A 24170-nucleotide genomic window follows, 5' to 3' on the forward strand; every position below is an offset into this window, starting at 1 on the left:
TCAGCAACACTCACTGAGACCTGCAACAACAGACAGAAAACAAGTGACACAAACTCACCTCCATGTTTGTGTCATTTTCTCTGGTGTTCAGTCCAAAGTTCCTCCTTGTCTTACTAATGTAGCAGAGCATGAGGAAAACAGCCATCAGCAAAACACCATCCAAGGACGCACGCACAACCAGAAGCCAGGAGGAGTCAGGACAATGTGTAGAGGACAATGCTTCTGTCTGTAGAGTGAAAGCAGGTGGGTTTGAAGACATTTGTGTCAAACATTTATCAAACACAAAATTCATAATTTTGTTCATAACATAAAATATAAAGCACACTAAAATTGTTTACACCTGCCTGCAGTTACAGTGAGTCTGTGTATCTTGTGGGGAAATGGTAGATGAAATCCATTTCAGCCCCGCCATCATAATTGAAAAATAAATGCATTCAGAGAGGAGAAAACACTTTTAAAACACACACTTGTACTTTGTTTGTTTGTTTGGTTTTTTATTTTTTTTTTGTTTTTGTTTTTTTATTTTTTTTGGCGGCCGGGGGGGGGGTATATAATATGTGCAGTGATTAAAAGAAAACATTAATACATGACAACATCTTCATTTTTTTTAAATTAAAGGATCATAATATGGTTTTGCAGATGAACAAATGGTTAAATTTACCTGCACAAAAAGAAAATAATACTCTGAGATTGGTCATCCAACATTTTTTTAAATGTCAAACCCTCTATTTCAATTTAGACAGTTTTAGGACAGTTTACTGATGTCTCAGCCAGTGTGTCAGCTGATCTCGGCCAGTAACATCAATCTCACTGTGATTGTATTTATTCTTATACTTATAGTTATAATTAGTTTACTTTATTTTTGTTTTTGGTTCCTGTTTGAGTTGTGATCTTAATAATAATAATAATGTCTTTACTATTTTGAAAAGAAACTTACCATGAATAACAAGAACATTTAGACTGTAGTATGAATCAGGAGACAGAGGGTTTCCATAGCCACAGCTGTACTCTCCTGTGTCTCAGTTGGTCAGCTGTGTGATGGTCACATACAGTCCAAATGTAGATACTGGTATATATTCAGTGCTGTATCTGCTGCTCTCAGCTTTATCATTAGTTGTGTCAATGAGGATCTCCCCTTCATTCTTACACTGATTCTTACAAAAGATCTTCCTGTGTCCGTACACAGTATTGGAACATACTAATGTGATTTTTTCTCCCTCAGTTTGTGTGAGATAAAAACCAATGTTTCTATCAAGATCTGTGAAATAGAAGAACATTAATTAGTCTGAACTGAAACTGTAAGCTTTTATATCATAATTATATGTCCCGGTTCAAATAAACAAAGTTGTCATCAACTTATGAAAGTGCAGTTGTTACATGCTGTATAAAATGTACACCTACATGGTGTATAATGTTAAAGTTACATTTATTAATTAATTACAGCTCTAAACATGGTCTATAATGCTAAATTAGAGCTAGTGAGGGCTCTTCATAGTTTTATTTCAAGGAATTTTCGTACAAACTCACCATTTGAAACTCTGACCTCAAAGTCATAGTTTGAATCTGGAACAGATCTTCCTAAAGCACACCTGTACAGTCCTGAGTCAGACTTGATCATGTGTGTGAAGGTCACAGACATGAATCCTGTTCCTGGGGATCCATCTTCATATTTAATGCTGTATCTCCCACTCTGAGCTGTGCTTCCATCTGTTTTAATGAGGATATCTTCTGCTCGCTCACATTTTTCCTCACAGAAGAACTTGGTGCTTCCAGACAAAGATAAGCTGCAGTTAAGCGTGCCATTAAATCCTTCAGCTGCAGATAAAATATTGTGTTTTGCCTTGACTAGCACAGCTGCATCTGTCAGATGAAAAAAACTATAAATATCACAAGATGAAAATATGTGTATTTTATGAAATGATTCATAAAGATGACTTCCATTTTTTTTTATTAAAGAGAAACATTAAGATCATCAGCCCTCACCTGATAAGAAGCAGAAGAAAAGAAAATGGAGGATTTTCATTCTGACTTTGGTCCTGATGCAGAAAAGTTGTTAAACTTCAGAAGAACAGCGTCTGACTCTTCACTCCGTCTGTGTCTGTCAGATCATCAGAAAACTGAAGTTACTCAATAAGTTGTTTCCTTTTTTATCACTTCCTTCAAATTTTTTAGATACATTCATCACATGCTAATGACGACGATGATGTGATAATGAAACGTATATATGTACGAAACATTGTATATCTAACATGATGAATTTGCCTTTTTGTAGATCAGTTCTGTGAAGTTTCTCTGATGCTCTAAATGTGAATGAAAAGAGTTTCAGACCAAATCTGACTTGAAATCCTGATGACAGGTGGTTCACATGAAACAGATTTTTCCTTTGTTTTGTAGCCATGTAACCATTTTATAATTAATACAATGTTCTTGTTGTCAGTGAGGGCAGCAGCCAATAGTATACCATAAAAATATAAAATTAAAAATATCTGATCAAATCATTTCATGCAGGAATCTTACAAAACAGATTCATAAGTAACAACAACAACCTCTCACCAGCTTGGGAGATGGAAGAAATTACATTGAAGGTAAAAATAAATACTTCTGTTGTCTCCTTCCTGGTAGTTTGGGAGTTGTTTTGGACTTCTGAAATTTACCAGTTATTAAAGTAGGAACAAGATGCCAGTTATGCTCGCTTTTAGACAGTTTGTCAACTCCAGAGAAGCATGCACAAAGCCTCTCTTTAGCCCATCATAGTTGGAGGGAGTGGGTTTGTCTTACTGTCACTAACTCACTGTCAGACTTAAAGTATTGATATAATTAACCTGGTTAAACAGGCGACCCATATACTGAAGGTTTGAGTTCTCAATGCAAGACATGCATTTCAATCCGCCTTAGACCATTTCCTGTGTGTCATTTCCCCTCTCACCCTCCCCAACCTCCTGTCTCCTATCTGTATGTACATAACTTAAAAACTTAGATCAAACAGATAAGAAACACTTTACTTGGATGGAGACTGTTTTGTGTGGTTTTTGTAGCTTTTACACATCTTCTGCATTTTTGAAATACTAAATATTCATAACAGTCTCATTTAGATAATCAACAATGGACCTAGTTCAAATTTACAATCTTGATTTTGTTATTTTTTATGATAAACCAAAGAAGTCTGTACAACATAAAGACACTGGACAGTTTCCACTGCCTAGAAAGCTCCATCCCTGCGAGTGATTTTGTAATTTCTAGTAAAACGTAAAGCTGTTGTTTGCAGATTAAGAACTTGAATCTATCAGGACTTCACAGCATACCACATTTATTTCTAAACTATGTCAGAGAAATGATAAGATGCTAACAAGATAGTAATTTGCTCAAGACACCAAACATTTTGGGTTTCACTGACACGTAATCTATGATGTTGTGCAACCACGTATTTTATCTTCACACAAGCTGCTTCGTTTACTTGGGAACAGTAAACACGGCTGTTAGAGGCTGTAAGAAAAGTCTGGTGGAGAGAAAACAGTCAGTGTTTTGCGTCAGTCAGTATGATACAGGAAAAAATAACCTGAAATGTTTCTTACTCAAAGGTGTGAGTGATGTATGAGTGTTGTGTGGTTAGTAGCTTGTATTACAGTAATTTCAATCTCAAAGTGACAAAACAATTCTGAAAAAATAAAAAATATTTTACATTAAATTGCAGTTTTGTGTTTTCTGGATTATTCTGTTCTCTGAGGTAATGATGTGATACTAGGTTCTTCAAAATAACATGCTGTTTTTAATGAACACAGAAGTAGGTTGTCAGATTTGTAACATTAGTTCCACTGTCTGTTTGAGGAATGCAAGAATTTTCCAATTTCTCATTAATACTATAAAACATCACAGTTTGTTTATTCTCAAGGTGCAAATTTATTGCATGAGTTATCTGAGCTTTTGTTTACAACGTGCTCATGTAAAATTAACTATTTAAAAGAGAAATATGCAGACTGCATTTCAATTCAGTTGAATTCAATTATATTTATATAGCGCCAAATCACAACAACAGTCACCCCCTTCATATTGTAAGGTAGACCCTACTATAATACATACAGAGAAAACCAGATAATCAAATGAACCCCTATGAGCCAAGATGGGCAGTAATGCGTTACAAGTAACACGTTAGTGTAATCCGATTACTATTTTCAAATAATAAGTAAAGTAAGGGATTACTATTGCAAAAAAGGTAATTACATTACTGTTACTTCCCCGTAAGCACGCTGTGTTACTGCGTTACGAAACCGTGATTTTGTTTGCAAGAGTGTCTGATGACAATGATGTAAGCGAGTGCGATGTACACTTCACATGAAAACCAAAATAGTTCCAAAGGCCAGATCTGAATGAGGGTGGGGGAGGTTCAATTTGCCATGTTGCAATGAGAGCTTAACTTCTGTCTCGCTAGCTTGTGCTGCGCTCAGTGGATCTGCGCTCGACAGTGCAGCCTAGGCGGAGTAGTCGAACGCAGATCCACTGAGCAACAGAGCACAGACAGCATCGTCAGAAGAAAAGTTGATAAAATAAATAAAAAGTGTTGTATTGTTCGATACATATGCGTACCGAACCGAAAGCACTGTATCGAACGGTTCAATATCGATACGAGTATTGTTGCACCCCTAATTGTTGCACCCCTAATATATATAGTACACTTCGAATTGGGACAGCCGTCGTCGCGTGGTGGTGACGTAATCGCACTCAAAATGCGTACTTCAAGCGTGCGGTCTCTGAATTGGGACACAGCCTCATTATTGTAGAGCACTCTGTATATTTCTAATTCATTTAAGGAAACATCACATTATTTTGCAGATGTTTATTTTTTTTGTATAAGTGATTAAAAGAAAACATGTCTGTGCAACTTAATACGTATGACAATATCTTCATTTTTCTTTGATTGTATATACCTTGTAAGAAAAGCTAGTAGTTTCAAACACATTGCATAAGTAAGCACATAAATTTTTAAATCACAGAGTACACAAATACATAAAGTAAAACCAAATGTGCACAACCCCTCCAAGTTAAAAGTTACAATGTTGCTTGATTACATGATTAGGTAGCCAAGCTTTGAACTTCCTCCAAAGTCTCCTTATTAATTATGCTGATACAGATATAGAACAACGGAACAACAATAAAACATAGTGAAGCAGATTGTATCATCAAATCTCAGAAACATGCTCAAAAACATCAAAACTAAACAGATATGAGAGAGTAGATAACCAAATTTTAAATCATGGGAATTTTTTACTTTTTAGATTTTGGTCTTTAATAATGCAGAGTAGGTTTGGTCCCGCTGCGTTTGGGCTCTTTATTTTCTGAGGTTGGATCCAAGTTGTCATGCGCAGCAAATAACTGAAAATAAAACAAACAAATAAAGCAAACAACATAAAACATGAGAAGTACAACAGATTTTCAACAACCATATTACCACATTACCGTTTCATGGACATTGAAGTTTAAAAATAAGAAGCACAAAGTGTTTGTTTTTTTTCAGAGACAGGAAAAAAAATGATGCAACATTCAAAATATCAAAAGACGTTCACCAGATGAGTGACACAAGTGACACAAACTCACCTCCATGTTTGTGTCATTTTCTCTGGTTCAGTCCAAAGTTCCTCCTTGTCTTATTAATGTAGCAGAGCATGAGGAAAACAGCCATCAGCAAAACACCATCCAAGGACGCACGCACAACCAGAAGCCAGGAGGAGTCAGGACAATGTGTAGAGACTCTTGCAGTGACACTTTCACTCTGTGTTGCTTCCGTCTGTAGAGTGAAAGCAGGTGGGTTTGAAGCCATTTGTGTTGCTGTTTGTAGTGGGGAGGCAGTTGTGTTTAAAGCTGTGAATGATATACATAAACAATTAATAAAAAATCAATAATGATACACACTAATACACCATAATAATAATACTGTCATACAGGTAAATACAAACATGTATCAAACACAAAAGAAAATGAATTTTGGAGATATGTGCAGTGATTAAAAGAAAACATGGCTGTGAAACTTAATACGTATGACAATATCTTCATTTTTTTTTTTAAATTAAAGCATCATGAGAGATATGGTTTTGCAGATGAACAGATGATTAAATTTACCTGCACAAAAAGAAAATAATACTCTGAGATTGGTCATCCAACCTTTTTTTAAATGTCAAACCCTCTATTTCAATTTAGACAGTTTTAGGACAGTTTACTGATGTCTCAGCCAGTGTGTCAGCTGATCTCGGCCAGTAACATCAATCTCACTGTGATTGTATTTAATCTTATACTTATAGTTATAATTAGTTTACTTTATTTTTGTTTTTGGTTCCTGTTTGAGTTGTGATCTTAATAATAATAATAATGTCTTTACTATTTTGAAAAGAAACTTACCATCTATGACAAGAACATTTACACTGCTGTATGAATCTGGAGACAGAGGGTTTCCATAACCACAGCTGTACTCTCCTGTGTCTGACTTGTTCAGCTGTGTAATGGTCACATACAGTCCAAACAGAGATCCTGCTGTGTATTCAATGCTGTATCTGCCACTCACAGATTTATCATTAGTTGTGTCAATGAGGATCTCCCCTTCATTCTTACACTGATTCTTGCAAAAGATCTTCCTCTGTCCGTACACAGTATTGGAACATCCCAATGTGATGTTTTCTCCCTCAGTTTGTGTGCGAGAAAAACCAACCCTTTTGCCCAGATCTGTGAAATACAAGAACATTCAGTTGGATTGGAGTAAGAACTGAAACTGTAAGCTGTTATATCATAATTATATTTCCTGGTTAAAATAAACAAAGTTATCATTTCATATTAGATCAGAAAACAACACATGCTTACCTGATCCTCTCAGAATCAACACTTTTTGTTGTACAGTATATAATGAAGCCACGGAAAATGTTACCTTCATACTATGAAGTTGAAGGGCAGAGATACGGACCCTTGAAGTTATTTTTTTCTTTCATTTGGCTTATTTTGTGAAGCATTTTTCAGGAATTGCAGCTAGAAGATCCTGGTATCAAAACTTATAATAAAAGGTGACTAACTTGTTTTTAGCATGATGAGACTTTTGGAAGATATTCATCTTTTTTAAGGTTTCTCAAAAGACACAAAAATGGCTTCTGTTACTTATAAATAATACATTAATAGAATTTTTCTATTAAAATCATGATATAACCCATCATACTTACACTCAAAATCAGTCAAATATGTGAACAAGAGACAGATTTGGCTTTAGACTGTGATAGTTTGATTTGTTGTAAAACTGCGTTGGTTTTAGCAGAGCTGAAATTTGACTCCAAAAATTATTTTATATTGTTGTAGGCTTTACACTGAGGTGCTAGAATTTCAATTCAACTTATGACACTACAGTTTTTACATGCTGTGTAAAATGTACACCTACATAGTATATCACATTAAAGTTGCATTTATTGATTCATTAAACACCTTGATATAAACATGCTCTGTATTGCTAAATACGAGTTAATGGGGTTCTTTACATTTTTTATTTCAGGGAATTTTTGTAAAAACTCACCATTTGAAACTCTGACCTCAAAGTCAAAGTATGAATCTGGAACAGAAGGTCTTCCTAAACCACACCTGTACATTCCCGAGTCAGACTTGATCATGTGTGTGAAGGTCGCAGACACAATTCCTCTTCCTGGAGATCCATCTTTATAATTAATGCTGTATCTCCCACTCTGAGCTGTGCTTCCATCTGTTTTAATGAGGATATCTTCTGATCGCTCACATTTTCCCTTACAGAAGAACTTTGTGCTTCCAGATAGAGTTAAGTAGCAGAAAAATGATGCATTTCCTCCTTCAGCTGCAGACCAAATATTGGGCTTTGCCTTGACGAGCACAGCTGGATCTGTCAGATGAAAAAAACTATAAATATCACAAGATGAAAATATGTGTATTTTATGAAATGATTCATAAAGATGACTTCCATTTCTTTTTATTAAAGAGAAACATCAAGATCATCAGCCCTCACCTGATAAGAAGCAGAAGAAAAGAAAATGGAGGATTTTCATTCTGATTTTGATCCTGATGCAGAAATGTTGCTAAACTTCAGAAGAACAGCGTCTGACACTTTACTCCATCTGTGTCTGTCAGATCATCAGAAAACTGAAGTTACTCAATAAGTTGTTTCCTTTTTATCACTTCCTTCAATTTTTTTAGATACATTCATCACATGCTAATGACGATGATGATGTGATAATGAAACGTATGTGTGTACAAAACATCGTATATCTAACATTATGAATCCGCCTGTTTGCAGATCAGTAGTGTGAAGCTTCTCTGATGCTCTAAATGTGAATAAAAGAGTTTCAGACTAAATTTGACTTTGAAATGCTGACGACAGGTGGTTCAGGCTCTGAGAGGAACACATGAAACAGATTTTTCCTTTGTTTTGTAGCCATGTAACCATTTTATAATTAATGCAATGTTCTTGTTGTGAACAGTAAAATGAAATACAAAAAACATAGGAGTAAGGAAGAATATTTATGTATTTATTTATAAATCACCATGTTCTTTTGATTTTGCATTTTGAAATTATTCAATATCAAATAATTAAAATTAATGGCACAGTGCGCCAAATGGTGCCAAGTGTAAAATGGATTTAAAGAATTTCTTGAATGTGAATCAGTTTGTAATGTCTAACAAGGAAAACACATATCGTGTGTCAGTGTGTTGGGAAGGTTACTTTTAAAATGTATTCCACTACAGATTACAGAATACATGCCCCCAAATGTATTTTGTAACGTATTCCGTTACGTTACTCAATGAGAGTAACATATTTTACAACTACATGAATGTACTATTGCTGTGTGATTTATTATGTTTACTGGAGGTTATTCGCAATACCAATACCAACTAGATGGCTGCAGTGGTTATTATTATATTTGCATGCTTCTGTCTCCAATTTCTGGTTGGTGACAACTCGTACTTTTCGAATCTCCTTTCTCCCAGTCCATTCTCCCTGCAGCACGGACTACACTGTCCATGATGCTACATTCATTAGGGCTATGCCTGTAACTCTCTGCCTGTTGCTTTGATATTAAATAAGTTTTTGAATAATAACTTTAAAAAATATTTCTTCACATCATTATGCGGCCGCAAGTAGGGGTGACATGGGACGCAAGATTGAGACCCAGACATTAGAGCCTCTTAATGCGTGTTTTGTTTGGGTTTCCACCGGCGTGGAATTACCAAAAATAGAGAGGGCATAACCTAATATATGAAACAGGAAAAAAACAAAGTCTAATCCATTTATTTCAACAAAGTAACTGTATTCTGAAAATCACCTTTTTAAACAGTAACTGTAACAGAATACAGTTGCTCATATTTTGTATTTTAAATACGTGGTACATGTATTCTTTTACTCCTCAACACTGACTGTCAGTGAGGGCAGAAGCCAATAGTATACCATAAAAATATAAAATAAAAAATATCTGATCAAATCATTTCATGCAGGAATCTTACAAAACAGATTCATAAGTAACAACAACAACCACTCACCAGCTTGGAAGATGGAACAATTTACAGTGGAGGTAAAAATAGGCACTTCTGTTGTCTCCTTCCTGGTAGTTTGGGAGTTGTTTTGGACAGTATTGATATAGTTAACCTGGTTAAACAGGCGACCCATATACTGAAGGTTTGAGTTCTCAATGCAGGACATGCATTTCAATCCGCCTTAGACCATTTCCTGTGTGTCATTTCCCCTCTCACCCTCCCCACCCTCCTGTCTCCTATCTGTATGTACGTAACTTAAAAACTTAGGTCAAACAGATATGAAACACTTTACTTGGATTGAGACTGTTTTGTGTGGTTTTTGTAGCTTTTACACATCTTCTGCATTTTCGAAATACTAAATATTCATAACAGTCTCATTTAGATAATCAACAGCGGAGCTAGTTCAAATTTACAATCTTGATTTTGTTATTTTTTATGATAAGCCAAAGAAGTCTGTACAACATAAAGACACTGGACAGTTTCCACTGCCTAGAAAGCTCCATCCCTGCGAGTGATTTTGTGATTTTTAGTAAAACATAAAGCTGTTGTTTGCAGATTAAGAACTCGAATCTATCAGGACTTCACAGCATACCACATTTATTTCTAAATGCTAACAAGATAGTAATTTGCTCAAGACACCAAACATTTTGGGTTGCACTCACATGCAATCTATGATGTTATGTAACCACGTATTTTATCTTCATACAAGCTGCTTCGTTTACTTGGGAACAGGAAATTCAATTCAATTCAATTCAATTCAATTTTATTTATATAGCGCCAAATCACAACAAAAGTCGCCTCAAGGCGCTTCATAGATACAGAGAAAAACCCAACAATCATATGACCCCCTATGAGCAAGCACTTTGGCGACAGTGGGAAGGAAAAACTCCCTTTTAACAGGAAGAAACCTCCGGCAGAACCAGGCTCAGGGAGGGGCGGCCATCTGCTGCGACCGGTTGGGGTGAGAGAAGGAAGACAGGATAAAAGACATGCTGTGGAAGAGAGACAGAGGTTAATAACAGATATGATTCAATGCAGAGAGGTCTATTAATACATAGTGAGTGAGAAAGGTGACTGGAAAGGAAAAACTCAATGCATCATGGGAATCCCCCGGCAGCCTACGTCTATTGCAGCATAACTAAGGGAGGATTCAGGGTCACCTGGTCCAGCCCTAACTATATGCTTTAGCAAAAAGGAAAGTTTTAAGCCTAATCTTAAAAGTAGAGATAGTTTCTGTCTCCCGAATCCAAACTGGAAGCTGGTTCCACAGAAGAGGGGCCTGAAAACTGAAGGCTCTGCCTCCCATTCTACTTTTAAATACTCTAGGAACAACAAGTAGGCCTGCAGAGCGAGAGCGAAGTGCTCTAATAGGGTGATATGGTACTACAAGGTCATTAAGATAAGATGGGGCCTGATTATTTAAGACCTTGTATGTGAGGAGCAGGATTTTGAATTCAATTCTGGACTTAACAGGAAGCCAATGAAGGGAAGCCAAAACAGGAGAAATATGCTCTCTCTTTCTAGTCCCTGTCAGTACTCTTGCTGCAGCATTTTGGATTAGCTGAAGGCTTTTCAGTGAGTTTTTTGGACATCCTGATAATAATGAATTACAGTAGTCCAGCCTGGAAGTAATAAATGCATGAACTAGTTTTTCAGCGTCACTCTGAGACAGGATATTTCTAATTTTAGAGATGTTGCGCAAATGGAAGAAAGCAGTCTTACATATTTGTTTAATATGTGCATTGAAGGACATGTCCTGGTCAAAAATGACTCCAAGGTTCCTCACAGCGTTACTGGAGGCCAAGGTAATGCCATCCAGAGTATGAATCTGGTTAGATACCATATTTCTAAGATTTTCAGGGCCGAGTACAATAACCTCAGTTTTATCTGAATTAAGAAGCAGAAAGTTAGCGGCCATCCAGGTCTTTATGTCTTTAAGACATTCCTGCAGTTTAACTAATTGGTGTGTGTTATCTGGCTTCATGGACAGATAGAGCTGGGTGTCATCTGCATAGCAGTGAAAATGTATGCTATGTCTTCTAATGATGCTGCCTAAGGGAAGCATGTATAATGTAAACAGAATTGGTCCTAGCACTGAACCCTGTGGAACTCCATAATTAACCTCAGTGTGTGAAGAGGACTCTCCATTTACATGCACAAATTGGAGTCTATTAGATAGATATGATACAAACCACTGCAGTGCAGTACCTGTAATACCTACAGCATGTTCTAATCACTCTAATAGGATATTATGGTCAACAGTATCGAACGCTGCACTGAGGTCTAGCAGGACAAGCACAGAGATGAGTCCACTGTCAGAGGCCATAAGAAGATCATTTGTAACCTTCACTAAAGCTGTTTCTGTGCTGTGATGAGCTCTGAAACCTGACTGAAACTCTTCAAATAAACCATTCCTCTGCAGATGATCTGTTAGCTGTTTGACAACTACTCTTTCAAGGATTTTTGATATGAAAGGAAGGTTGGAGATTGGCCTATAATTAGCTAAGACTGCTGGGTCTAGAGATGGCTTTTTGAGTAAAGGTTTAACTACAGCCAGCTTGAAGGCCTGTGGTACATAGCCGATTATTAGAGATAGGTTGATCATATTTAAGATCGAAGAATTAATTAATGGCAGGACTTCTTTGAGCAGTTTTGTAGGAATGGGGTCTAAAAGACACGTTGATGGTTTGGAGGAAGTAATTATTGAAGTTAACTCAGAAAGATCAATTGGAGAAAAAGAGTCTAACTTAACATCAATGGTACTAAGAGTAGCTGTAGATAATATTACATCTGTGGGATGATTACTGGTAATTTTTTCTCTAATGATAAAAATTTTATTTGTGAAGAAGTTCATGAAGTCATTACTAGTTAACGTTAAAGGGATGGTTGGCTCAACAGAGCTCTGACTGTTTGTCAGCCTGGCTACAGTGCTGAAGAGAAACCTGGGGTTGTTCTTATTTTCTTCAATCAGTGATGAATAGTAAGATGTTCTGGCTTTGCGGAGGGCTTTCTTATAAAGCAGCAAACTATTTCTCCAGGCTAAATGATGATCCTCTAAATTTGTGACACGCCATTTCCTCTCCAGATTACGAGTCATCTGCTTTAGGGTACGTGTTTGAGAATTATACCATGGAGTCAGGTACTTCTGATTAGAGACCTTAGTTTTCACTGGAGCTACAGTATCCAGAGTCGTACGTAGTGAGGAGGTGAAATTATTAACAAGATAATCGACCTCTGTTGGGGTAGCGTTCAGATAGCTGCTCTGCTCTGTGTTGGTACAGGGCATTGAAGATGATAACAGTGGGTGGATTATATTCTTAAACTTAGTTACAGCGCTTTCAGAAAGACATCTACTTTGATAAAATCTACTCTCCACCGCTGTGTAATCAATTATTGTAAATGTAAATGTTATCAGGAAATGATCAGACAGGAGAGGGTTTTCAGGAAACACTGTTAAATGTTCAGTTTCTATGCCATATGTTAAAACAAGATCTAGAGTGTGATTAAAGTGGTGGGTGGGTTCTTTTACATTTTGAGAGAAGCCAATTGAGTCTAATAACAGACTAAATGCCATGTTGAGGCTGTCATTTTTAGCATCTACATGGATGTTAAAATCACCCACAATAATTATTTTATTTGAGCTCAGAACTAAATTAGATATAAAGTCTGAGAAATCAGACAGAAACTCTGTGTAAGGCCCAGGTGGACGATAGATGATAACAAGTAAGACTGGTTTCTGAGTTTCACAGCTGGGGTGGACAATGTTAAGCATCAGGCTTTCAAATGAATTAAAAGTCTGTCTTGGTCTTTCATTAATTAATAGGCTGGTGTGAAAAATTGCTGCCACACCGCCCCCTCGGCCTGTGCTTCGAGGTTTCTGGTAGTTAGAATGACTCGGGGGTGTTGATTCATTTAAACTAACATAATCATCCTGCTGCAACCAGGTTTCTGTAAGGCAGAGTAAATCAATTTGTTGATCAATTATTAAGTCATGTACTAACAGAGACTTGGAGGAGAGAGACCTAATATTTAATAATCCACATTTCACTGTTTTACTCTTTGGTTCAGATGTGGATACTGTACTGTTCTTTCTTTGTAATTGTTTATGTTTAAGTTGTTTGTTGCTGGTTTTTAGTTTGTTTTTTGTCTTTTTGGAAGCTGACACAGTCTCTATGGAGATGGGTTTTTGGGGGGGTAGCAGGAGGAGAGAAGCTGCAGAGAGGCGTGTAAGACTGCAACTCTGCTTCCTGGTCCCAACTCTGGATAGTCATATTTTGGGGGGTTTAATAAATTTGTCCATATTTCTAGAAATGAGAGCTGCTCCATCCAAAGTGGGATGGATGCCGTCTCTCCTAACAAGACCAGGTTTCCTCCAGAAGGTTTGCCAATTATCTATGAAGCCCACATCGTTTCTGGGACACCACTCAGACAGCCAGCAATTTAAGGAGAACATGCGGCTAAACATGTCACTCCTGGTCTGATTGGGGAGGGGACCAGAGAAAACTACAGAGTCCGACATTGTTTTAGCAAAGTTGCACATCAATTCAATATTGATTTTAGTGACCTCCGATTGGCGTAACCGGGTGTCATTACTGCCGACGTGAATTATGATTTTACTGAATTTACGTTTACCCTTAGCCAGCAGTTTTAAATTTCCTTCAATGTCGCCTGCTCTGGCCCCTGGAAGACAATTGACTATGGTTGCCGGTGTCTCTAGCTTCACATGTCTGAGAACAGAATCACCAATTACCAGAGTTTGATCCCCGGCGGGTGTGTCACCGAGTGGGGAAAAACGGTTAGACACATGAACGGGTTGGTGGTGTACCTGGGGCTTCTGTTTAGGACTATGCTTCCTCCTCACCGTGACCCAGCCGCCCTCTTTCCCCAGCTGCTTGGGGTCTGCCGGGGAACAGCTAGCGGGGCCTACGCTATCTTCGGCTGCACCAGCTACAGGGGCCTGGCTAGCTACGGGTGAATGAAGGGTGCGAAGCCGAGTCTCCAATTCAGTAATCCTGGCCTCCAGAGCTGCAAATATGCTACATTTGTTACAGATATCATTACTGCTAAAGGAGGCCGAGGAGTAACTAAACATCTGACACAATGAGCAAGAAAGTGCAGGAGGGACAGGTGAAGTAGCCATGGTGCTAACGAGTCAGCTACGAGCTAAGCTAGCGAAACAGTACAGAGACAGTGAGTGAATACTTTGGCTATAAATTAGGTAGTGAGTACACAGAAAGTGTGCTTCGGATGAAGCACGTGAAGATTATACTATGAAAGAAGAATGTATTTAAAAGTTGTTAATTAAATTGCTAAGCAAATAAGCTACTCAGAAACACCACTGTGTTTGAGCAGGAACAGGAAGTGATACTCTACCGCAGAGCGAGCGAACACCAAGTGACAGCGCCACTTAAGTAAGCACGGCTGTTAGAAGCTGTAAGAAAAGTCTGGTGGAGAGAAAAAAGTCTGTTTTGCGTCCGTCAGTCAGTGTGATACAGGAAAAAATAACCTGAAATGCTTCTTACTCAAAGGTGTGAGTGATGCATGAGTGTTGTGTGGTTAGTTGCTTGTAGTACAGTAATTTCATTCTCAAAGTGAAAAAACAATTCTGAAAAAAAATATATATATATTTTACGTTGAATTTCAGGTTTTTGTTTTCTGGATTAATCCGTATCTCTTAGGTAATATGATGCCATAGCATGTTATTTTGAAGAACACAGAAGTAGATTTGTAACATTAGTTCCACTATATAATACTATAAAACATCACAGTTTTTTGTTTATTTTCAATGTGCAAATTTATTCCATGAGTTATCTGAGCTTTTGTTTGCAATGTGGTCATGTAAAATTAACTATTTAAAAGTGAACTATGCAGACTGCATTTCAATTAAATTGAATTCAATTTTATTTATATAGCGCCAAATCACAACAACAGTCACCTCAAGGCGCTTTATATTGTAAGGTAGACCCTACTATAATACATACAGAGAAAAACCCAACAATCATATGACCCCCTATGAGCAAGCACTTTGGTGACAGTGTGAAGAAAAAACCTTTTAACAGGAAGAAACCTCCACCCATAACTAAGGGAGGATTCAGGGTCACCTGTTCCAGCCCTAACTATATGCTTTAGCAAAAAGGAAAGTTTTAAGTCTAATCTTAAAAGTAGAGATAGTGTCTGTTTCTCAAATCCAAACTGGAAGCTGGTTCCACAGAAGAGAGGCCTGAAAACTGAAGCATAGATAGAAACGTAGAATTATGTGAAGTATAGGTTTCAATTCGCAATGACAAGTTGATTTAGTATAACCAAGAAGGAACTCACTGAGAAAAAACAGCATTACAGGAACCAAGACAGGAAGCAACATTCAGGTTTAGATAACAGAAAAACTGAGTCATACAGACAGAGCTTTAGCAAGCTCTCAATAGCCAGTATACAGTACTTAGTTTAAACAGTGGTAGTAATTATTTTGTCCTATTTAATACTGACTCTGCTGACTGTTTGTCTGTGTTGATCAGCAGAAATGTGTCATATAAATCTGAATTTTCAGAAAAAAACACACCAAAGGAAACAGCCTGATACTTCACTGTTTTAAAGTTTATTTGGATATTTTTAGTTTATGTTTGAAGTTAAATAATCAGTATTAGTTCTGAAACCAAGTTGCTTGCAGATCAACACTGAGCCTTAATGGGACAGTGTGGCTGTTCTCAGACCAGCAACTGCGATCTTAACCACATGACATCCTACAGAATATAGTTTAAATAATTAAAATTTCAGTTAATCAGTCAGAAATAAAAAAAACCCTCAGAGATAAACAAGGAGACGCAAACAGTTTCGGAGTTGACAAAAATTTCAATCTGCACAGGCTGTACAAACAGCACATGATGTAATGGTTTACACCCACACACCAATAGACTAGAAGTCCTGTTTAACATTTGTAGACCTACTGATTTTGATCAGATTGACAGTTTGACCTATAAGTCAAAATGGTTTTACGTATTTTGAGTTAAAAATTACATTTATAAAGATCTGACAACAGCTTTGATGAACTGTAGTTTAGTTTAGTACCATTGTCAGAGTTTTCATCAGTTATTTAGATTTAGAAGATGGAGTTGGATCAACTCAGGCGAAGAGAGTGTTTCTGGATCCGGGAACTGTTTAAAGAGCAGAATTTGTGTTTAACTGTAAACTTTAAATTCTCAGAAATGAAACTGAAGACATGAACTAGAGACAAACTATTTACAAAGTTATTTTGACACATCATTATCATTAATCACACTCAGTGGTAGACTGCCTGATGATCAGTGATGTTATAGCAAACAGGTGTGGGGTCGTGGCTCAGCTTCTGCTTTCATGGCTGTATGATTCTCCCTGTTCCTCCTGACTTGGGTTTCTAGCTCCCTTCCCTTCTCTTCCCTTTTCCTTGATCTCCCATGCCTTGTCCTGGACTATGTAGTGCGATCCCAGGGTCCTCCCTGTGGGCCCGCTGCCCTGTCCCTTCAGCTCTCTGGGTTGGGGTAGGTGTCTCTCACTTCCAGGACTGGTGGTTGGTCGGGGGATGTGGATGGGTGCCTTTTGGGGCTGGTTGTCTTTCTGCTTTGGGGGTAGACTGTAGAGCCTGGGTTGTACTGGCCAGTGCCCCGCTTGGGCTTCGGGTCTATTCGCTGTCCCTAGGCTTGCGCGTGTTCTGGGCCCTTGTCTCTGGGTGCTCTGTCTGTAGAGCCAGGATGTGTTGGTTGTCTTATACTAGACCTCTGTGGGGGTGTCGGACACTGATGCAGACTTTCATGCATGTTTCTCAGACAGCACACTGGTGTTCTAAGCTTCATGGAAGTTATACTGTTGGTCATTCTGACAGATGTAGTGTTACATTTGACATTGTCTCCTGGTCTTCAACAGCTGCTGATGGCTAACCCATTCTCATTCCAGTACAGAATGCGTTCAACTTGTCAAATTTACAGAAATCTCCGATTGCTAGCAGTGTGAAGTTGTGTACTGTATTTTTGCAAGTTTTCTCCTCAACAAACACATCAATGTCGAAGAAACGTTTTGCACAGTCAAAGGCAACCTTTGACTGTCAAAGGCAACCTGCCTTTGGTTTCATTCTATTATACTGGACATATTTTTCTACAAAGGTTTGAACTTTGAGAGTGCTTACACAAGAGAGAAAAGTGTGAAAATGTTCATGCCTGTCTCAGAAAAGTGTAATGAGGGGTTTTACAGCCTTAAAACATCTAATTGCAAAATAGTGAACTCCAGAAACCTCTCAGATAAAATTACATTAGCAGAAACATGAAAGATTTTTTTATGCTATCTGTTCCTCTTTGATCATAAAGCACCATCCGCAGTATCTTAAAGTGGCAACGTCAAATTTAATCTGAAACTATGTTCATTCACAATCACAGCATCAAAGATGTTTCATGATGAAATACTCCACATTAGGGATGGGTACCGGTATCGGTTCTGACATAAACGGTAGTAAAGCCGAGAAATGCGCCGTATTTGATAGCTTGCTGCGAGACCTCACTCCGTGCACATCTACTGCGGGTGGGTTGCCAGTTATCGGACCCGGAGCAACATCCCCCAAAAACCCGAAGAATAGAGTCCTGGCCCCTAGCCCTGCCAGTGTAGCAGAAATGATGACGGATGATGATGGCAGCAGCAGCCGTTCTTCTCTGCGTGAGTAGCTTAATGTTGTTCGTGTGTAATTTACGTTGAGTAGGCTAACCACGTTATTACATTAATGCATGTAAGGTGAACTAGCAAACATCATCATAGCTACATGCGGCTGTCTTCTTGTTTGATGGCAGATACTCCCTTCACCCTGGCCAAAAAGGCTAAAATGACCAAAGAAAAAGTGGAAAACAGTTAAACATGAGAGGTTTTTGGACAAAGTTTGTGTTTTTTCCATTGTTTAAGCACTGCTTCCAGCCAAGAGTGATACCATATATGCCCTATAGCTGCAGGAAAGGCTAATATTGTTATCTTTTTACAAAAAAACAGCTGAACATGAGAGGTTTTTGGACAAAGTTGGTGTTCTCCATTCTTTAAGCACCGGTTTGAGCACCGTTTAAGCACCGGCACCGTTTCAAAAGTACCGGTTTGGCACCGGTATCGGATAAAACGTAAACGATACCCATCCCTACTCCACATATACATTGTATCATCGCATCACTATCATCATTAGCATGTTTTGATTGTAGCTGAACAATTTGAAGGAAGTGAAAAGAAGGGAACAACTGACTGAACAGTTTGTTGATGATCTGAGAGAGCACAGATGGAGTGAAGTGTCAGACGCTATTCTTCTGAAGTTTAACAACTTTTCTATCAGGATCAAAACCAAAATGAAAATCCTCCAAGTTCTCGTCTTCTGCTTCTTCTCAGGTGAGGACTGATTATCTCATTGTTTCAATAATGCTGCGCTTTGTTTATTTTTATTTTTAAGGGAAATTTATTAAATGCACATATTTACATTTGATATTCTTCTTGTTATTCTTATCTGACAGATCCAGCTGTGCTCGTCAAGGCAAAGCCCAATATTTGGTCTGCAGCTGAAGGAGGAAATGCTACACTTAACTGCTACATAACTTTATTTGGAAGCACAAAGTTCTTCTGCAAGGACAAATGTGAGCGAGCAGAAGAAATCGTCATTAAAACAGATGGAACCACAGCTCAGAGTGGGAGATACAGCATTAAATATAAAATGGATCTTCAGGAACAGGAATTATGTCTGTGACCTTCACACACATGAACAAGTCTGACACAGGCATGTACAGGTGTTGTCTGGGAAAATCTTCTGCTCCAGATACATATGCAGACTTTGAGGTCAGAGTTTCAAATGGTGAGTTTGTACTAAAAGTCACTTCACTCCAGAACCCCCACACCCACCCCGCTATTATGTGCGTGTTTGTGTCCATGCATGTACTAAAGGTCAATGAAGTCAGAAGTTTAGAGACACAGAACTTCAAATCATTTGATGTGTCACGGTATATGCTAATATCTCTGATCAAGAATAATAGAAGCAAGAAGTGTGCTCTGTTTATGAAAATTGAAAAGTGGGGACATTTTTGATATTATGGGTAAATTAAGTTATAACAGATGAAAGGTCACTCCTCTGTAATTCTAAATCTTCATTATATGAATTTACAATTTTGAATGGCTTAATTAACTATTTAAAGCCGGTCGGAGCGGGCACGCTCCGTTTTCCTTAACCATTTTTAAATCCCGGTAGCACTGCAACCATGTAAGCTAGTGCAATAATTCTTTTTGCATATGAAACCGGAGGAGTACATCTTATGCCATCAGCTTGTCCTAAGTCACGGTTTCCTTCCACATATAGCTTTGCAAAAACTGCATAAAAAGCACTTGCAGCAACAAAAGCATAATATTCCAGAAACACGCTTTGCTGATCAAATCAGCTGTTCGTAACACTTCCCATGTCCATCAGCGTGAACTATCGCATGTCCGCCATGACCTGCCCGAAACCGGAAGTGATGTCATTTTGCAGAAATGCAGTTTTTTACCATCAGGGCCTTATGAGCCTATACTGGTGTTTTTAAAAGTTATGTTTGACTTTATGGCTTTCTGTGTCATTTCTGGGATGCTTAGGACTCAATTTGCACTGCTGGAAATAGTTTATTTTGATGCATATGCTGTTTTTTTGCAGATTTGCATCATAATATTTATTTTTGTTTTTTCTGCACTATTTAAAAATTGGTGTATTTCAAAAATAAAACTATGAAGACACTCAAAATAAATTTCCTGTGGTGGAAAACTATTTTGTGCAACTTTTTTGTATTTACAGTTTTGAGGGATAAGCATGTTAAATTTCTCTAACTAGAAATATATGTAAAAAGAAAAAACGATTTAAATTTTTTTTTGTAGTTTATTGCACTTTTTTGCAATTTATGTAATTACTATGCACTTAATGCATACATATTATTAAAATTTGGGCTATAATGGTTGTATTGATGTATATCAACTTGAAATGCTCCCAAAAATGGCACTACCACATGTAAAAATATAACATAAGCTCTGGCGGGCTTGGTTCTATGGTAGGTCTTAAAGGGTTAAATGACTGTGTTTGCCCATGTCTAACCTAGGTGAAAAACCCAAGTGGGTCCTACGTGTGTTTTCCATTTTGAAACAAGTGAAGTGTTTCCCATATTTGACCCAGCCAGGACCTACTATATGTTTCCACTTGGTTTTGCCCATATGGCTTTCATGTGATAAACCCAAGTGGGTCCCATATATACTAAACAATCTTGAGCCCACGTAAAATATATGCCCATATTAACTTAACATAACCCATATGGGGCCCACATAGACATGTTTTCAGGGTCTGACTTGCATTTTCCCATGTGTGACCGATATAGTTTGACCAGGTGGGCCCCACGTGTGTCATCGGTGCTAAAAAATATATTGACCACCTCACCTTTGCCCCACCTGGGGCCCACATTGACATGTTTTCAGGGTCTGACTTGCATTTGCCCATGTGCCACCCATATAGTTTGACCAAGTGGGCCCCACCTGTGTTATCAGTGCTAAAAACATATATTGATTACCTCACTTTGCCCCACCTGGGGCACACAACAACAGCTTTTCTTTAAAAGACTATGTTAGCACATATCCAACCCATGTGAAAAACCCAAGTGGGTCCTACATGTGTTTCCCATTTTGGACCAAGTTAAGTGTTTCCCATGTTTGACCCAGCCAGGATCTACTATATGTTTCCACTTGGTTTTGCCAATATGGCTTTCATGTGAGAAACCTAAGTGGGTCCCATATATACTAAACAACCTTGAGCCCACATAAAATATATGCCCATATTAACTTAACATAACCCACCTGGGGCCCACATAGACATGTTTTCAGGGTCTGACTTGCATTTGCCCATGTGCGACCCATATAGTTTGACCAGGTGGGCCCCACCTGTGTCATCGATACTAAAACATATATTGATTACCTCACTTTGCCCCACCTGGGGCACACAACAACAGCCTATCCTTAAATGACTGTGTTTGCCCATGTCTATCCCAGGTGGAAAACCCAAGTGGGTCCTACATGTGTTTCCCATTTTGGACCAAGTTAAGTGTTTCCCATGTTTGACCCAGCTAGGACCTACTAAAAGTGCCCACTTGGGATTGCCCATATGGGTTTAATGTGAAGAACCCAAGTAGGCCCCATACAAAAAGCCCAGTTTGAGCCCATGCCCATATGGTACCCATCCAGCCCGAGCAAAAACCAGGTGGGGCCCATATATACATGTTGGCTGGGTACGTGTTAAGTCTAATTGTTGAATGTTGTCATTGTGCTTCTTAAATTTGTAAACTCTTAGTTCAATCTATAGGATCAAGACATCCCTTTGTCTCTGACCACCTCTCCAGCCACTCTGTGCTGGGGGAGGATTATTGTAGACACATCCCTTGTGAAGATTCTGTTTGATGTTTGGTAAGCTTCCTGCCCTTTGTATGGCTTCACTGTGTTGTGCACAGTGAACCAATACAGGAATTGAACCATATATTGGGTGTGGGGGAGATTACCATTTTATGACTAAGGATGTTGTTAGAAACAGTTGGAAGTCACGCACACAGAGAGACACACATTCTCACACACTCAAACACATTATTATTATTATTATTATATCTAGAAAGGCTGCTCAGCTCCACCTATCTCTATAAGTTGTGAAGGCATTAGACAACCATGAAGTCAGACTAGTTGGTCTTTGTGCCTTTTCTTGAGTGCAGTGATGAATATGTTTACTGAAATGTTGTGTAACATGTCAAACCAAATTCCCCACACAACTCCTTAACAGACTGTATTGAGACCAGAAGGAGGTAATGTTTTTGATATGACACTTTTAATGTTACAAATAATTGTTATTCTTTTAAATCAACACTGCCTTGTTCTATGATTGGGGTATATTTTTACCAATATTTATAAGGACACAAAAGCAGACACACATGAACGGTTTTGATGAAAACTTTGATTGCACAGCAAATAAAGAAATTGATTTTGCAAACTTCACTTAGTGAAAAAGTCCAAACTAAATCTTCTCTTAATGGTTTGCAGATAACATCTTGCAGACTTAACTCACACAAACGCTCTCAGAAATGAAGAGTCAGCTCAGCAAGGTAAGTAGCTGGAAAGGCAACTTGCAGAAAATCTAAACAGTTATAAGTGAAAGCCCGAGTGACACTCTTGACTATAACAGTCTGGTGAAATATGATGAGGAGTGGTCCAGGATGCTCACATAACAATCAAAGAGTGGATACATTGCCCGGACTTTGAACTTTATGCTTTCAGACTTAGATTTTAGGCCTATTTTATGCTACTATTAATATGATCTGCCCATCATTAGTTCTTCTGCCCTCTCCCCACTGGGTAGGTCAGGTCACAACCTGATTCACCCCCTGCTGTGTGCCCATTGTGAAGAGGAAGCCTGTGACCACCAGGAGTATCAGGAGGTGGTTGGAGGAGGCCTTAGTGGAACTACAAGGCTGTTTTCAGGTGAAAGTGAATATAAAGAGGAGAGTTGAGCCACTGACTCATGGCAAACCTATGAATCAGTCATGATTCTCATATAAAGCCATGGTGGGCGTTATCAGAATCAGTTTTATGAAATTTGAATGTAATATAATTCTTGGGTGATCATTTCTGTTTGACCCAACACTATGTCTGTACTTGTAGATACATTTGAGGAACCAAAAAGAAGCCTTCAATGGTATCTGAGTGAACTAACTGAAATACTTCAGACGGCAGATCAATCAAAAAAGAGAATCAAAGTAAGACTGTCTTATTCTCTGTCTTACATACAAATTTTTATATAAATAATATATACATAGAGTGATATCACAAACATAAATGGTTCAAACATGTGGAGTCATTCAAATATCATGTAACTTATTGTTTACTTTAAGTTTAAAAAGGAATTAAAAAATGAAGTCAATACAATTTGTCATTTTGTCTTTCCATAACTGTCTACCTGAAATTGCTTTTGCTAAGAATTTTTTTTTGTACATTAGTGCACTTAATAGATTCCTGAAATATTGTACTTTTTTTTAATTTACAAAAAAAAAAATGTTAACATAACACAAAAGAAAAAATACAAAACAGCTCAATATCACTGTTTGTTTACTTTTCGACCAAATTCCTATACAATTACACAGATTCTGAAGATGAACAACCTACAAAAAATAGGTTCCCCTCGGCCCCTCAAGTGAAAGTTCCAGGTGTAGTATACTGTGATGTTCAATGCGTGTGTGTATTTCTGTGTGCGATAAACATATACCATAGTAGATGTAATGTAATGTAATCTTCTATTTTCTAAACAATTTTTAAACAGCCAAAAAACACTCTGCAGTCTGCCCCCCATCCCACTACTAGCAACCATCCTGATGCCCCAGGCAGCTACCAGCTCCCTTCCAGCCTAACGCACCAACCTATAAAACTCTGCAACCTCTGCAGCAAATAGAGTCTGCATTCAACCGCTTCCATACCGAAGGTAGGCTTTTAAAAAGGTAGTTTCATCACAGTTTCCTTGTAATTATAACATCAAAACACTAATTTATATTCTCAACAACCATCTTATTTTTTTTCTTTTCAGATCCAAATTCCTTGTCAGCAAATTCCTTAAATCTTGTGTTATGACATTTTAC

At 38.0% G+C, this 24170-nt stretch overlaps 1 pseudogene; it reads right to left on the minus strand.

The window, feature by feature from the left end:
• LOC146390447 (polymeric immunoglobulin receptor-like) overlaps positions 1-24170 on the minus strand; it is a 33506-nt pseudogene continuing 9336 nt past the window's right edge.

The sequence above is a fragment of the Perissodus microlepis genome, chromosome 3 (genome assembly GCF_051167445.1).
Source record: "Perissodus microlepis isolate ML-2025 ecotype Zambia chromosome 3, ASM5116744v1, whole genome shotgun sequence".
Lineage (NCBI taxonomy): Eukaryota > Metazoa > Chordata > Actinopteri > Cichliformes > Cichlidae > Perissodus > Perissodus microlepis.